Here is a 15,309-nt window from a genome sequence, read left to right as displayed (position 1 = left end):
AAATTAGTAAAAACAGACTAACCATGATCATATAAAGAAAATCAAGCGAGACGGAAATTCAGCTGGATCATCTCGGTCCCAGGATTATTTTATTAACTAGAGTTTTGTGTGGGAAGATGTTCTGTACATTTTTCCCCACTTGATTTTTTAAACGGAATTCAACATTTTGAACCTCCTCCACACTGTTCTGAGGTTTTTGGTATGTTATTCACAATAACACTGTTTTATTTTCTGAGTATTTACTATTGATCTAAGAATTAGTAACACTTGTGAATAGATATCGTAGCTATGTTTTAGGCAAAGGCATGGGAGAGGAAGAAGAGATATTTATGCAAGTAGAGATTAAGATACAAGTCTGGAAAGAGAAGTAGGCAACATATAAGCAGTATGAGGCCTCAAATGGAAAAGAAATAGCCCTCAAATTTGATGCAAAGACAAGAGAAAACTAAGGTGGTGTAAATGTGCAGACATGTGGTGTATTGCAGAGATGATTGCTGCATGAATGGAAAAAAAATGAAAAGATGTAATGGGACAGAGGAGATTTTGGGAGAGAGCAAACTATCTTCTAGATAAGTCCTTTAAGTTTCATAATGAAAGGTCTCTGGCATTCCTACAGGAATTCATTCAGAATCAGAAGTTAGACAGCTGGATTCTTTTGGTAGGCAAATATTATTTAAGATGTCATTAAGATGCTTTGAGAGAAACTTTTTGATTGAAGACTGGGTTTCTAGGAATTAGTGAGGGGCTCATATGAGAAGGTGTGGTGGGTTGACCTTGGCTGGGATGTCAGGTGCCCACCAAGCCACTCTATCACTCTATCTCCTCAACTGGACAGGGGGAGATAAATAGGATGAAAGGCTCATGGGTCAAGATAAGGACAGGGAGATCACTGAACAATTACTGTCATGGGCAAAACAAGATGGTCTTTTGGGCAGTCGCATGGTTTACAGGGTATATTTCTAGCCAGCCAGTAGTTGCTTCCACCATAGTGAGCACACAGTGCTTGCCTTGGTGTGTTGGTGGCAGTGGTCCAATATAGTCAATTTGCCAGGCCTCACCATATCACAAAACCAGCCTCTGCCCTCTGCTCCAGGGAGACTTCACTCATGTGGGCCGCTTGTTTGCAGCACGTTTCACATTTATGAGTGACCTGTGTGATAACCTCCATGGTCAGGTCCACCCTTTGATCATGAGCCCATCTGTATTTATTGTTTTTATGTTCTTTGGTGGCGTGGCTTTTGGGAATGTGAACATCTACATGATGTACCTTTAGAGTGATGTTTTCTACCCAGGCAGATGTGTCTTGCCACAATGCAGCAGCCCAGATGGGTTTACTTCTGTGCAGCTATTTGGTCTTCCACTGCTGTAGCCACCCCCATAGGGCATTAGCCACCGTCCACGAGTCAGTATAGAGAGAGGATACTGGCCACTTTTCTTGTTCAGCAATCTCTAGGGCTAGTTGGATGGCTTTCACTTCTGCAAACTGACTTGACACACCTTCTCCTTCAGTGGCTTCAGTAACTTACCATGTGGGACTTCACACATCAGCTTTCCACTTCTGATAGTTTCCTACAACATGACAGGATCCATCAGTAATGTCCTGGTTCAGCTAGGATAGGGTTAAGTTTCCCCAGCAGCGAGGGGGAAGGGATCTCCAGCCGGGTTATTCATACCATAATGATGTCAGGTCCAGCGCGGCAGCACGGGAAGCTTTTTCCTTTGTGGCTTTGGTGGCAGGGACCACACGGCGGGCTGTCTGTAACCATTGCGGTATTTCTCTGTATATCTTTTGTCTTGTTTACTATTATTACTGTTTATTGTTGTTATCATTGCTACTGTTGTTGTTCAGATTGTTTATTACACTGTTGTATTAAATTTCTTCTTATTTTAACCCCGGGGTTTGTGCCCTACTTGTGTCTGAGGGTGGGGGAGGGAAAACGGCAATGTGGTCTCTGGTCCCGGCAGGGCCTAAACCACCACAGGTAAACAGAGCATAATGCCTTTCATCTTCTGATAACTCATTACATGGTTGTGCCTCTTGGGCATGAGCCACCGTCTCAGGCAGTGCTCCAAAATCTCTGCCTCCTGACAAGTCCGTGATGTCTTCCAGGATTCCTGGGTGGTTGGGTTTCCCCAGTCGAGCCCACTGCATGATCAACACTATCCACTTACTCCATGTAGTGCTGGTTGCCCTATGTATAGAGGGAATGTTTCTTTGAACACCCAGTGCAGCATGGGCAATCGTGGTGCCTAGAGGAGATGTGCTTCTGTACCAACAACTTCTGAAGTGGCTTGAACCCCCTTCTACGCTGCTAGAATCTCTTTTTCAGTCGGGCTGTAGTGGGCTTCTGATCCTTGATACCCTGGCTCCAAAACACTAGTGGTAAGCCTCAGGTTTCTCCTGAAGTTTTCTGCCAGAGGCTGCAGGTGAGCCCATTCTCCCTGGAGGCAGTAGAGTACCTTCTGCATAGCTGGTCGTGTGCAGACAGGCCCAAGAGCTACCCCATGAGTCATCTCCTCTTTGATCTGCTCAAAGGCTTGTTGTTGCTCAAGGCCCCACACAAAATAGCTCTTCTTTTGGGTTACTTGATAGAGAGGGCTCACAAGCTGACTATAACATGGAATATATATTCTCCAGAATCCCGCGAGGCCTAGGAAAGCTCATGTTTCTTTCTTGTTAACTGGTGGAGATATACTTGCTGTCTTGTTGATCACATCCACAGGGACATGACAACATCTAGAAATCTGAGGAGGACTGTGTCTGGGAGGTACCACAACAGTTCCTTCTTCTACCTTGTAAAAATTCTGCTACAGACAACAGAACTTGGGAAGTGAGATTTGAGAAGTCTGTGGCAGGACATGACTAAATTTACCACAAAAAGTGACGAGTACTTTGTTTTTTATTCACTGGAACCTGTCCTCTGAGTTATGCATTGAGAGCCAGAGGAACTGACCCTGAGAAAGGCCAGACTGGGACAGAGGATGAGCTAGATGGAGAAATAATCACAGAACCACAGAATCATTCAGGCTGGAAAAGCCCCTTGGGATCATCGAGTCCAACCCTCAGCCCAGCTCTACAAAGTTCTCCCCTACCCCACATCCCCCCACAGCTCATCCCAACGGCCCTTAAACACACCCAGGGATGGGGGACTCCCCCCGCTCCCTGGGCAGCCTGTTCCACTCTCTGACCACTCTTTCTGGGAAACATTTTCTCCTCATGTCCAGTCTGACCCTCCCCTGTTGCAGTTTAAAGCTGTTCCCTCCTGTTCTATTGCTAATTACCTGTGAGGGAAAGTTGTCAAAATTTGCTGGCTGCATTAGCCAGAAATGTAGTGTGCATTTGATGGAAAGGAGGAGAAGAAGAGGGATAAACTGTGATAGTTGAAGCTGAAGCCTGAGATGTAGTTGAGGATGAGGAAGTTGCCAACAAGGTGCAATTAAGGATACCCTTTTAGTAAGTGCATGTTTCCACACGGCAGCAGAGAAAACTCAAGTACTGTTTGTTTAAGGTGTAATGCAGAGCCATCACAGCCTTCCTGGAGACTGAACTTTCCCTGTCTTCTGTGTTCTGAGAGCACAGATCTGGGCTCTGCCTGTGGTTTTCAGTGTGGGTTATTGTAGACCCATTTTATGTTAATTATCTTAATGTCATCAGACGTTATTTGACAAAGGCAGAGTCTGTGATCTGCTCTGTTTGAAGTGGTTTTGCTCAGCCTTAAAGTCCTGACTGACAGCAGATTCCATGCTAATAACTCATTCAAAAAGAAGTGCAGGAGCTGTAAAGCCGGATTTACTTATCAAGGTGCAGACAGAAATTAAATTATTTCCAGAAAATTCATTTCCAGTGATGACATGAATATCAGAGTGCTGGAACCTCAGCTGGTATAAAATTTTAAGCTGGTTAGGTTCTGCTGACTTCTCATGGAGCTACCATGACTTTCTCCATGTGAGAATTGTCCCTGCTGTCTCTTTCTAGGTCAGCTGATGATCCTAAAATCTTGGGACCATAAAGATAGCTCAACAGGCTGCACATAAATGAGTGAATCCAATTATCTCTGAAGTTGGGAATGGTTCTGGAAAAGCATCGCGATTCTTTGTGTACTGACAGATCTGTTTTACTCACTGAGCAAGTGCTTACCCCAGCAATGAAATACAAGGGTTTTGTCTAGCTATTTGGCAAGGAGGTGAAAATAAGGCTGGATTACATTACGCAATGGCCTTGTCCCATGTATAGGGCATTAAAACTACTTTAATTTGTTCAGAGATAGCAATGTGTGTCACACTTGTCAGTGAATTTCCTGCCTTTTGATGACCTGTCTTAGAGCCTAGAACTTGTTACCTTTATAATGAAGGAAAAATAATTTCACAAGTTTTATTTGCATACTCTGTAACAAAATACATTAATTTTGCCTATGGGGGTATGTGAAAGAGAAAGCAAAAATATTGAATAGTATCACTTCTCGTGTGGGCAGTTGCAAGACTTCTCCTGTATCTACCTTGCTGATGCACTTTGACTGCCTGTTCTCTGACTATTCCAGTTCTTAACTCTTAACAGAGTTCATCCAGTGTGAGAGACGAGAAACCAGGCCTGTGAGAAACTAAGACAAACAACCTGGGAAAGCAAAAGTTGAGGCTGATTGAAGAAATGCCTCAAACACTCGCAAGACAAAACTATGAGTCACAGGGTGCATTCTGTGGAGGCCCAAGCTGATAACGCTGCCCGATGTAGCTGGGGGAGAGAGCCCTGTGGAGACAGGACGGCTCTCCTCTGGGGCACCTGGGCAAATTTCAAGGGCCATGTGTCCGGTGAATGAACTTTGCTTCATTATCCACAAAATGCATATTAAAGTTGACACCCCTCAATATGCTAATGAGGGCTGTCATGATCATGCTAATGACATCATCCCATGAAACACCTTACCCCTCCCTGTACATGGGATACGTAGCTATGTGGGTCGACCTAGGGGACGGACCCAAGGAAAATGGGTATAAATCAAAGGGGGGAAGAAAGGGCTCTCTCTCTCTCTGCCCCTCTCCCTGCCCCCCCCCGACCGTCTGGAGAAAGCAGTGAAGCGAAGAAGACGAATGCCAGCGAAGTAGACGGCCGCCTCCTGGAACCCTCGCCGGCGGGATCAGCGCAGGAACCCAGACCGGTGATCTGTATTCCCCCATTCCCTCTATCTCCCTCTTTTCCTTTTTCTATTAAGAAATGCAAAGCATATTATATTGCTCACCACAACTTGCTCTGTACTTGGCCAATTATCATGTGTTGAATTAGTGCATTGTAGGTAGTTAATAAATGCTTGAACTTGGAGACTTGTTGTCCGCTCCAATTGGGGATTTGCGAATCTGAGTCACTTGCCCCCCTCATCGGAGCGGGACGTGACATCCAGTCTACCTGAAATATGATTGACAGGTTTACCCAAAACATGATTATCTAAATGGTTGCAATTGCAGAATCTGTCATTTTAGCTCTTGCTTCCAGCATGCCATGAAGGACAGCATGCCGTGGTCATTTCCTAGCCCATTGGCCCCACCACATGGCAAGTGCCCTGGTAGAATGGCATAATGCAGTAGGCTGGCTATGGAGATAAAACTTATACACTTTGTGGCAGTGAAGTGACATAGTATGCTTATAAAGCCGCTTCCTGGTTGTTCTGTGGTTGGGTATTGTTTATTCCTGGAAACACCCACACACCTGAAAGTCCTGATGAGAATATGGTTTCTTTTACACAACTCCTACTGGAGGATAGGTAGGGCTGAGGTGAAGCCCCCATTCCCAGAGTCCCTCTCCCTTCAGGGAAGCTTGCAGTTCAAGGCTGAAATTAGAGAACCAGACTTTGAATTCAGAGCTGTTGTGCACTCTTTTATACACATGTGTAGGTAAATGAAATATTACTCATGTTTCAAAGTACTTGTGGGGATGGTGGGTAGAAGGGCTAAATGTACTAAACACCTCCCTGCAGGCTAGTCTGAAGTTCTGCTCCTCAGATTCCTGTCTCAACAGCTTCTGCTGTGCGGTTGCTGACAGTGCAGAGCTCCCTGAGCTGGCTTTGAGCTCGCTTCAGAAATAGAAACAATACAGCCAAGTCAGCACAGAGCTGCACCTAGCCAAGGCACCGCGACTTGTTTGTGCAACTAACTGCTACACAGTGGGGATGAAGGACCCAGCGCAGGGCAGGGATGTATCGGTTGGCTTGGAGCTAGTTCTGGGGTCACTGACGTACGCAGAAGGTGGCACGGTTCCTGCTGCTATGAAATGCTGTGGTTCTCTTGAGATCAGCATAAAGGTCACTCAAAGGCATCATGTTCACCTGCCCTGAAGTCCTGCACAGGCCACAAATGCCTAGGAGCCTTGCTCTGTGAGTACGTTGTGGTTACATTCTAGCCTCCCAGAAAGGCTTCCCTTGAACCCTGAGCCAGACTGGGCAACGGCTGGGCTTACTTGAAGAAGTGCACTGAGAGCAGGTGATTGAGAAGTGGGGAGGAAGAGACTCAGAGGACCGGATGAATGACAAAGATGTTTGATGAGAGAAAAGAAACAGGAACCTCCAGATAAATTCTAGCTCCCCTCCATGCTGGAGGTCCAAAGCGTTTGAGTCAGCCCCTCTTTTCTTTGGTCAGGAGGTTGCACAGATATAAGTAATTGTTAAGGCTCTGCTTGAACAATAGGAAGAAGATGGTTCACTTCTCTAATTCTTTAAAATGCTGAAATCCTTGGCTTGAGGAATGACCAGGATATCTCCACTTGACAGCAAAGCCTGAGGCTAATTTTTTTCCCCAATGGAGATGCTTCCTAGCAATCCCCCAGTCAAGAGTGAGCAAGCTAAGGACATGGAAAAGGAAGTTCTGCATTTGAACACCACTTGCAGCATTTCCAATGATGTGGCCTAGAAATCCACAGGATTCTAGGACTAACCTCTGCACTATCCTGCATGTCACGCTGTGTCTATTATCTCCAGTGTGGCTGCAGGGAATACTGTATGTGATATGTCCTCGACTATTTCAAGTAGCTGGAGTAAGGAAACATGAGAAATCTGTGGGAAATTCTTTCCTGGCATAAAATCAACAGAGGTTGGTGGATAGGAGCTGCTATATGGAGACATTTGCAGGGTGTAGAAGCATTTCTTTAATTTTCTGCAATGGATGCTACACATGTAAGCAGAAGCAGGAGATTCTTCTGCCTGATTTGGGGTTTAGACAGTTATTTCTGTCTTAATTAGCTTAGTAAACATCAGTAAGGCTGCGAGAAGATGATTTTAATAGAAGGGACATTTCTAGTGAAGAAATTAAAGTCCAGCATCAGATCATTCACAGAAAGGTGCAAGACACTTTCTAATCTTCAGGAGATAGGGTATTGGTTTAAATGACAGTACATAAAGCTTAATATCTGTTTCAGTACTCCACCTGCATTGTTCTAATTTCTAATGTTTCTGCAATTCATGATTATCTAATGTTTCACAGAGTCTTGCTTTCTTACTTCAGCAATATCTGGTGATAAGGATGTATGCAGCCCATTGATGCAGTGAATTAAAAGTTACTTCCTTTTCTTGCCCTGAAGTTGGTATGATGTGAGGTATGAGGTGAGGCATCCTGCTGTTCTTGCATTGAGGGGATCTAGACACAACAATAATAATAATAATAACAATAATATTTAGCTATCCAATCTTGAATCCTAATCTCTCTGCCTTTTTTCTAAAAACTCTGTTTTTTTTCCCTTTCTATTCAGACTGCATTTAACACCATCTGAAGAAAAAACAGAAGGCAGTAAAGAGAAGCACATGATTCAAGTCTGAAATATCTGATGGTCATAAGATCTGCTAATATATGACCAGGTTTTTAAGGCCACTCTGAAATGACAGACTGCAGTTTAGGAGGGATTTCTGTGCAAAAGATATTCCCTACTACACTTGGAGAAATATATGGCACTGAATGTGTTGCCAGGTCTGAATGTTTCCTGTAACTTAGAAAAGTTGCGGCCTTTTCAAACTGTGGTCAAGGCATGCAGTAATAAGCCTTGTATGTGTGGGAGGGTGTATTGCTCTTGTTAGAGTCTGTAAATAATTTCAGTCAATCATGTAGCATTTACATGAAGGAAGGTCACAATATTGATTAAAAAATGTATGCTAGGTTCACTGTAATTTTCTGCACCTGCATCAAAAAGAGTTCTCAAAGACAGCTATAATTCCACAGAGAATTAGCAAAACCTCAAGCTGGCCATCTAAAATTACTATCTTCAGCATCTTACTTTAAGCCACTAGAGAGGAAACCTCTTTCAGCTCCTCTGGTTTATTAGCACAGCCTGTCTTCTCTGTGGAGTCCAGCTTACAGCAAGACATCCATCCACAGGAATCTCACAGCTTAAAATTATTCTTAAAATATATAAATTACATTGAGATCCACCATGACATTCATCTGTTGTCAGGAGCACAGCAGTCATGGAGGCTTGAAATTAGTCTTCTTTTCATAAAGCAAAAAGCCATCGGCATTGTGTTAAAACATTTGGACAGAGGTAAGTGGAACGTCCAGGAGATGGAGGCAGACACGTTTCCCCCAGCCTCACTAACCCTTCCCCATTTTCCAGGTGATCTGATCTCACAAGTAGGATATGGGTGTTGCACGTTTTTTTCCTAGGGCACTCATCTCCACAGTCGAAGCAAGTAGTGTAGAAGTTGCTGTGACTCCCTTCTTCTCTGTGACACCCTCTCTTGGCAAAACCCCACTCCTGCTCCCCATTACCCCTCTGACCCACTGACACGACAGCTCCATTCTCCTGCATTGCTAGGAAGGTGCCAGCAGCTGGGATACAGGAGCCTTTACCTTCCTTTGCACTGATGGGGCAGAGAAGGCATGAGAGAGATGGCATCTCATTTCACAGGATGGGATGTTGAGATGAAAGGAGAGACAAGAGAGGCTGAGTGGAGCACACAGGGAGGCACCATATGCAGAGCAGGGCCCTGAGACAATACTGTGCTACTGCAGTAGTGGCTAATAGCTGCAACCAGGGCATGGCTGTACTCTGTGCCTCTTTCCCAACAGTATTCAGTGTAGCTTTGTCTAATCTGGTTGAGTGGTGGGGCTAGAAATGGGCCCTAGAAATCTTGCCCTGAAAAGGCCAAACTTTTCAAGCTAAATGGGGACAAATTCATTAGTTTCAGTGAAATTTTGCCTCAAGGTTTGAAGCACCTTCTGTGAAATAAACTGACAAGGTTATCCTGATTTGCACAGGCTCATTTGCTCAACCATATCTAGAAATGCCTTTTGGGAAGCTCTAATCCTTTGATTAGATAGCTATAATAGTATATAAACAAACAAATGAATGGAAATATGGGAGATTAAAAATGTGATCTGATCACCACATGCAAATACACAGGGGAAAAGTGCAGGTGGTAAAGGACTTTTTCACTCAATGAAAAAGGCGCAACACCCACCAAGCTACAGCCAGTTAAATTCAAACTATAAATCAGGCATGTATTTTTAACAGTGAGCATGACTAATCGTGGAACAAACTAGTGTAGGGAGTGATGATTCCCATGCCTCGTTTCCTTTAGGTAAAGACTAGCTGCATTCTTAGAAAAAGTCTTCTATTGGAGCCTGGGTTATCTCACCACAGAGAATGAGTACTATTAGTGCCTCTACTGAAATGAAGAACAGGATACACATGAAATCTGAAACACCCTTTATTTATACCTATTCACTTCTCCCAGGACAGATCTTAAACATCTTAGTGAACTGTGTAGCAGGGATGAACCTTATCTGTGAGTGATTAACAGACATTACGGGTTGTCAGCTTTAGGTTTTTACCCTGCATTACTCTTGATTTTTCCAGTGAAAGAAAGATAGTTATACTGGGGAGATTAAACTGAAAAATAATATGAAATTTAAAATTTCCTCAAGATCATGAAAAATCTGGATGAGGACATAATCTCTGGATCTTGTACCATGTTTTGCCTTATCTCATTTCTGTGTATCTCCTTCTGAAGCACACTGATAAAAGCTTCAGCAGCCTCTAGAATCTGAAATGAGGGACAGGTTCTGTTGTCTCCATTCCAACAGCACATATCTTATTTTCTGAGGAAAATGTTTTTCCTTGAAGGAGGGCTGTCCTAGCAAAGGATCTATGTTGTGACTCAGATAACACTGAAAATATTATCTCCAGATTGGGCTGTCAGCCATAAAGTTGGAAGGTTTGGAAATATTCCATATTATTCAGATAAATTCTGTGCTGCATTGACCTCCAATATGATCAACTCCTGTGCCACTAACTTTCAAAAAAAAGACACAATATATATTTAAGAGGAGAAAATCCTGATCCAGTTGAAAAATATTTAGCATCCGAGGAGCTCCCCACAATGGAACTGGGCGTATGTGGCAAGGTTTGGTAGTGGGGTAGTGGACCCACCATAGACACAGCTGAGCCCATCAGCAAAGCTGGTGGTGCCTCTGTGAAAGCACATTTTTAAAAAGGCAGAAAACAGCCATCAGAAACAAAAAGAGTGAGAAACAGCAGAGAAAGCCTCCAGGTCAGAAGAGGAGGAGGAGGAGGGGTGTTGCATGGTGCCAGAGCAGATATTTCACTGCAGCCCTTGGAGAACTGGCACAGAGCAGAGGAAAGGTGTGAGGAGGAAGAAGCATCAGAGAGGAACTGCCTTGTACTGACTGTAACTCTGCCACCCCCTGCATCCCCCCTGTGCCTCTGGGGAGGGTAGAGGAGCTGGGAATGCAGTTGAGCATAGAAAAGGGAAGAGGAAATTGTTTTAATGTTTGTCTTCTTGTTTCCCACTACCCAAATCAGTAATTAAATGCTTACTTTAACTTGCAATATATTAATTTTCCCCAAGTCAAATCTGTTTTGCCCATGAGGGTAACTGATAAGCAATCTCCTTTTTTTCATCTTGACACATGAGTTTTCTCATTCCTGTTCTTCCCATTTCCTTCTCCTCTACTGCTGAGGGTGTGGGTAATAAGTGGGCAGCTGGGAGGGCATTTGGTTGTTAGCCAAGTCTAGTCCATCACAGTTGCGTTAGGCATAGAACAAAGACTTCAGTTATAATTGGTTTAATTGAGATGTGTAAAATCCAAAAGAGTCTCTACTATAGCTTCAGAAAGGTCAGTTTATTCATCAAGCCTTAACTTTTCCTTATAGTCTCACTGTTTTTAATGTATAGGATGGAATTCCCTGATCCATAGTGCTGTTCTTGCCACTTTCTGAGGAAGGCAGGAGACTTGATCTGGGGAGTTCGGGATAGGCCAGAGGTGAAGATCTCTTCCAGTTTTGCTACTGGCTCATTCTGTCACCTTCGGTTTTTATAAGTGAATTGTAAAAACTGCTTCTGTCCCAGGGAAGCTCAACTCCCAAGGCTACATATATTATATACATACAATGTTTAATTTATGATGGGGATGCAGGTATTAGAAATGGAACAAATGGGCTTCTCCCACGTAAGCAGACTTGTTAACCTAAACAGCATTTTTTCTGATTTTAATACATGACTAGGAATCAGGCCTGCTTGCTACACCAGAACAAATGAAGTCTGTCTGGCACAGGACAATATCAGCCTACAGTTGTTAGTGGTGTATGACTAAGAATAGCATGTGAGCATATGGCATCTATATGATCTGGAAAATAGAGCCTTGCCAGCCCTGAAGACTGAAAAATAATTTCTCAACTTGCTGTCCAAATCATGTGACTGCAAAAGAAATGCATTTGCATTTCTCTCTGTAACAATGGCTAAAATATGAGATCTCAGGACTATATATTGGGGCAGAAGAACTCTAAGTATCACTTAATTTGGGAACTTGGCAATACTGAAGACAGTTCATGATGGTAAAATTCTGGTAGTTACAATAAATTTGGGGTTTAATCGTGTTCTAAAAATGTTTTAATCGGGTCAGAATTTCTAAACTAGATGTTGGTGAACACAAGTGATGACATTTGAAATTTGCATCTCTCCAGTGCTTGCCAAGCTTGACTGAGCACAATAAAGAGGCAGTGAGTCAGAAGCTCAAAAACCGTAACTTGGGGACTAGCAATGACATGCTGCCTCACACTGCTCTGTTCTTTATTTAGAAACTGCTGTAGCTGCTCTTTGGCTGAAAAGGCTGAAAGTAGAATGAAATAGCACTAAAACCCAGGAAATACTGCAGCTTGAATTTTGATGAGACATAAGGGTGGTGTTGGGCATTCTAAGCTTCCTACTTTGAGATTACTTTCTGAACCTTGTGCCCTTTGGTTATGATGGCAACTTACTTGTGCTCTGTGAGGAGCAACTGTCTGCCATGATAAGCTATAAATACCAGCAGCAGCTTACTAATGAGTTTGGCACTGTTGTTGGTGAGTGTGCAGCAGGAGTACAGCAGCTTTTCTTCTCCCCAAATCACTCTGTCAACAGATTGTTGCAAACCCAATAACTGCCTAAACTGCGTACAACTTCAGATTAAATCTTCTGAGATTAAATATTCTGCTTGCTTTCAAGATAGGTTGGAATACATATATTGTTTATGGCATCATCTAGACCAGCGGAAGTTTCCCAACTTTTCCCTGCCAAGGCTTGGTTCAGTAATACCATCTAGAAGATAGCATGACTGTATATAAAAAACATATTAATGTTTGATTTCTGTGAGAATCAAGATCTAAATCGAAGTCTGAAAGGATCAGAACAAACAGAATGGAGAACACTTTGCAATGTGGAGTTCAGCCCAGGCTCTGCAGCTGACAGATACTGCAAATCTTTTCACAGGTACTGTCTTGATGAGTAAAAATAACAATCTGAGAACTCAAATCATGTGACCGCCTTACAAATAACTGTCCTTCAGACAGTTGAAGTAACTAAGATCTCTTGCATTGCTGTTCACATGCCACATGGACTTTCTACCTGATAGAGTAGGCCATCTGTACCATCTGTGAGAAGAATTCTGCAGTGTTACCAGCCACTTTTTCTCCCTTTTGGGTTTCTCTGCTGATGAGTGTCACAAGGTCCTGTTTTACCAGCAGTAATGAAAGATCAGAAATTACTTGAGAAGCAACATGTCATCTATGTTGCATGGTTCTCACATTGTATCTACTTACAGTCCACCTGACTTTTCAGATATCCTAGCAGTAGGATCTAAGAGATGGGTGCTATATTTCTTCTAAAGGAGAAAACTACCCCTTTTTCTCCATTCTATTCCATGGGTTTTGCTAGAATTCACAGTGAACCAAAATGGTTTTTAATCTCTTCCCCATCTGTTTCAAAATATTGTGTCTGATAATCATTATTTTTCTCATTGTCAAGTGCATAAGACTAGGTAGTTGTGATAAAGTGCATTTGACTTGTGAGTGACTCCAGTAGATTATAAAAACCCACTCTAGTTGCCCGTTCGTCTCCACCTTGTGGTCAAACCAGGTGATGCTGCCCTCTTTCAGAAATACATTTTAGGATGGAATGAAATACTTTATTCAACCCAAAGCAAAAGATTTTATTTGTTTGAAGGAGTGGGATTTGTGGGGGATGTTAAAGTATTTTTGAAGGTCTACTTTCTGTGAAGAGTTAGGAGAAATCATGTACTACTGTATGATTTTTACCTATCATAAATGCTTGGATATGGCTTAATAATTGGTCATTGTATGTGGGTTGATTTTAAAACATTTACATCTAAAAGTTTTATTAGATTTTTTTTTTATCCATCCTGACATTCACCTGTATTTATACTCCTGTGAAGATTCATCTATGTCTAAGAAAGGTAAGTTCATTCACCTGAGATTAAGAAAAATCAGAAAAAAATGATTTAATGAGATTTTCTCATTAAATCTAAAATTCTAAGATTTTAAGCATCAAAAGAATTGCTGTTTGAACCCTACGGCATAAAACCCAAAATAAGAAGAAATGAATTTGCTATGAGGAACGTTGCCTGTGATGTACCTGATAGCTGTGATTAAAGTCATTGTTTTCAAATACAAGATTGAGTTTACAGTTGTCTCTCAACGCAGTGTATATGAATGGGACAGTTCTACAGAATACAGGCACAGTTTTTACTGTGACATGGTACATATAGGAAGGAGTTCCATAATTAAATATTTTTCCTGGTGGTGCAAAAGCTGGGACTCGCTGGTTTAGGGGGTTGCCTGTGCTTCCCTGTCTCATCAGATGTTGTGTTTTAATGACATGATCAGGCAACACATGAAATGAATAAACTGTTTGATGCAATATCTGATAACCTCCTGATGTACAGATGATAAGCAAATTACTTAATAGGAAAAGGTTTATATGCATGAGTGGAAATACCACATGCAGTGAAAATAAACAAGTGCAGATCAGCCTACTGATGGAAAGACAGATAGCAATAAGTGAAAATTAGGCAGGGTCTACTTATTTTTGCATAGTTACACTATGCAAAAATCATACTACCTACTACTGCTACTACTATCTACTACATACATATTGTATTGTATGGACTTTTGTTGGACTAGATGATCTTCAAGGTCCTTTCCAACCTAGATGATTCTGTGATTCCGTGATTGTATGCACATACATGCTGAATTGTAAACATTTGCAATCTTACCTTGAAGATTTGGTACTGGGCTGCTGCCCATCACTGAGATCATCCCAGATAAAAGATCCTTTTGCGCTGTTGGTCAAACTAGAACTTGTAGGTCTTGGACTCCTTTTGCACAGAAACAAGTAGGACTCCTCTCTCCAGGCTGATAATTATCTGAGCAATGAAGAAACTGAAGCAAGAATCAATTTTGTTTGTGAATAAGAGTCTGGATGCTGTCAAAGCCTATGTGAAGCCCTAGCATTATGTTGAGTTTAAGCACAGCCCTCTGGACCAAGCCTCTCCTGTTCATTGGTAGCTATGAGTGACACACAGCTTATTTCACAATCCTGCAAGAAGCAATCCATTTTGTGGCTCCTACACTGATGCAGAATTCACAGTAACTAGTCTCCCCCAGTTCTGTATCTGTATCTACCCTACAGTCCTCAAGACTACTGTGTTCTGCCGCTCCATGTACGGACAGCGAGGAGTTTGTACCTTGTACTAGACAAAAGATCAGTAAAGCAGAGCCCTTGCTTTAGTTCAACTTAAGTCTTAGACTGGTATAGATGGAGTAGGATGATTTTTTTTTTTTACTTATTAGAAAGATACTAGCTATGTAAATGTCATCCTGAATTATGCTGGCAAGAATAGTCAATTGCTTATTAACTCCTTGTTATTGCACATATTCCTGTAGTTGAAATTGTGTCCTTTTACTCTGTGGTAAATAGGAAATAACTGACTCCTGTGGTGTTACTAGGTTTGCAATCTCATTAATCTCATTACTGAGAGAAA

Source organism: Athene noctua, chromosome 1 (assembly GCF_965140245.1).
Source record: "Athene noctua chromosome 1, bAthNoc1.hap1.1, whole genome shotgun sequence".
In the NCBI taxonomy this organism is placed as follows: Eukaryota; Metazoa; Chordata; class Aves; order Strigiformes; family Strigidae; genus Athene; species Athene noctua.
The sequence above is the reverse complement of the archived record's forward strand: the minus strand, read 5'-3'. Positions refer to the sequence as shown.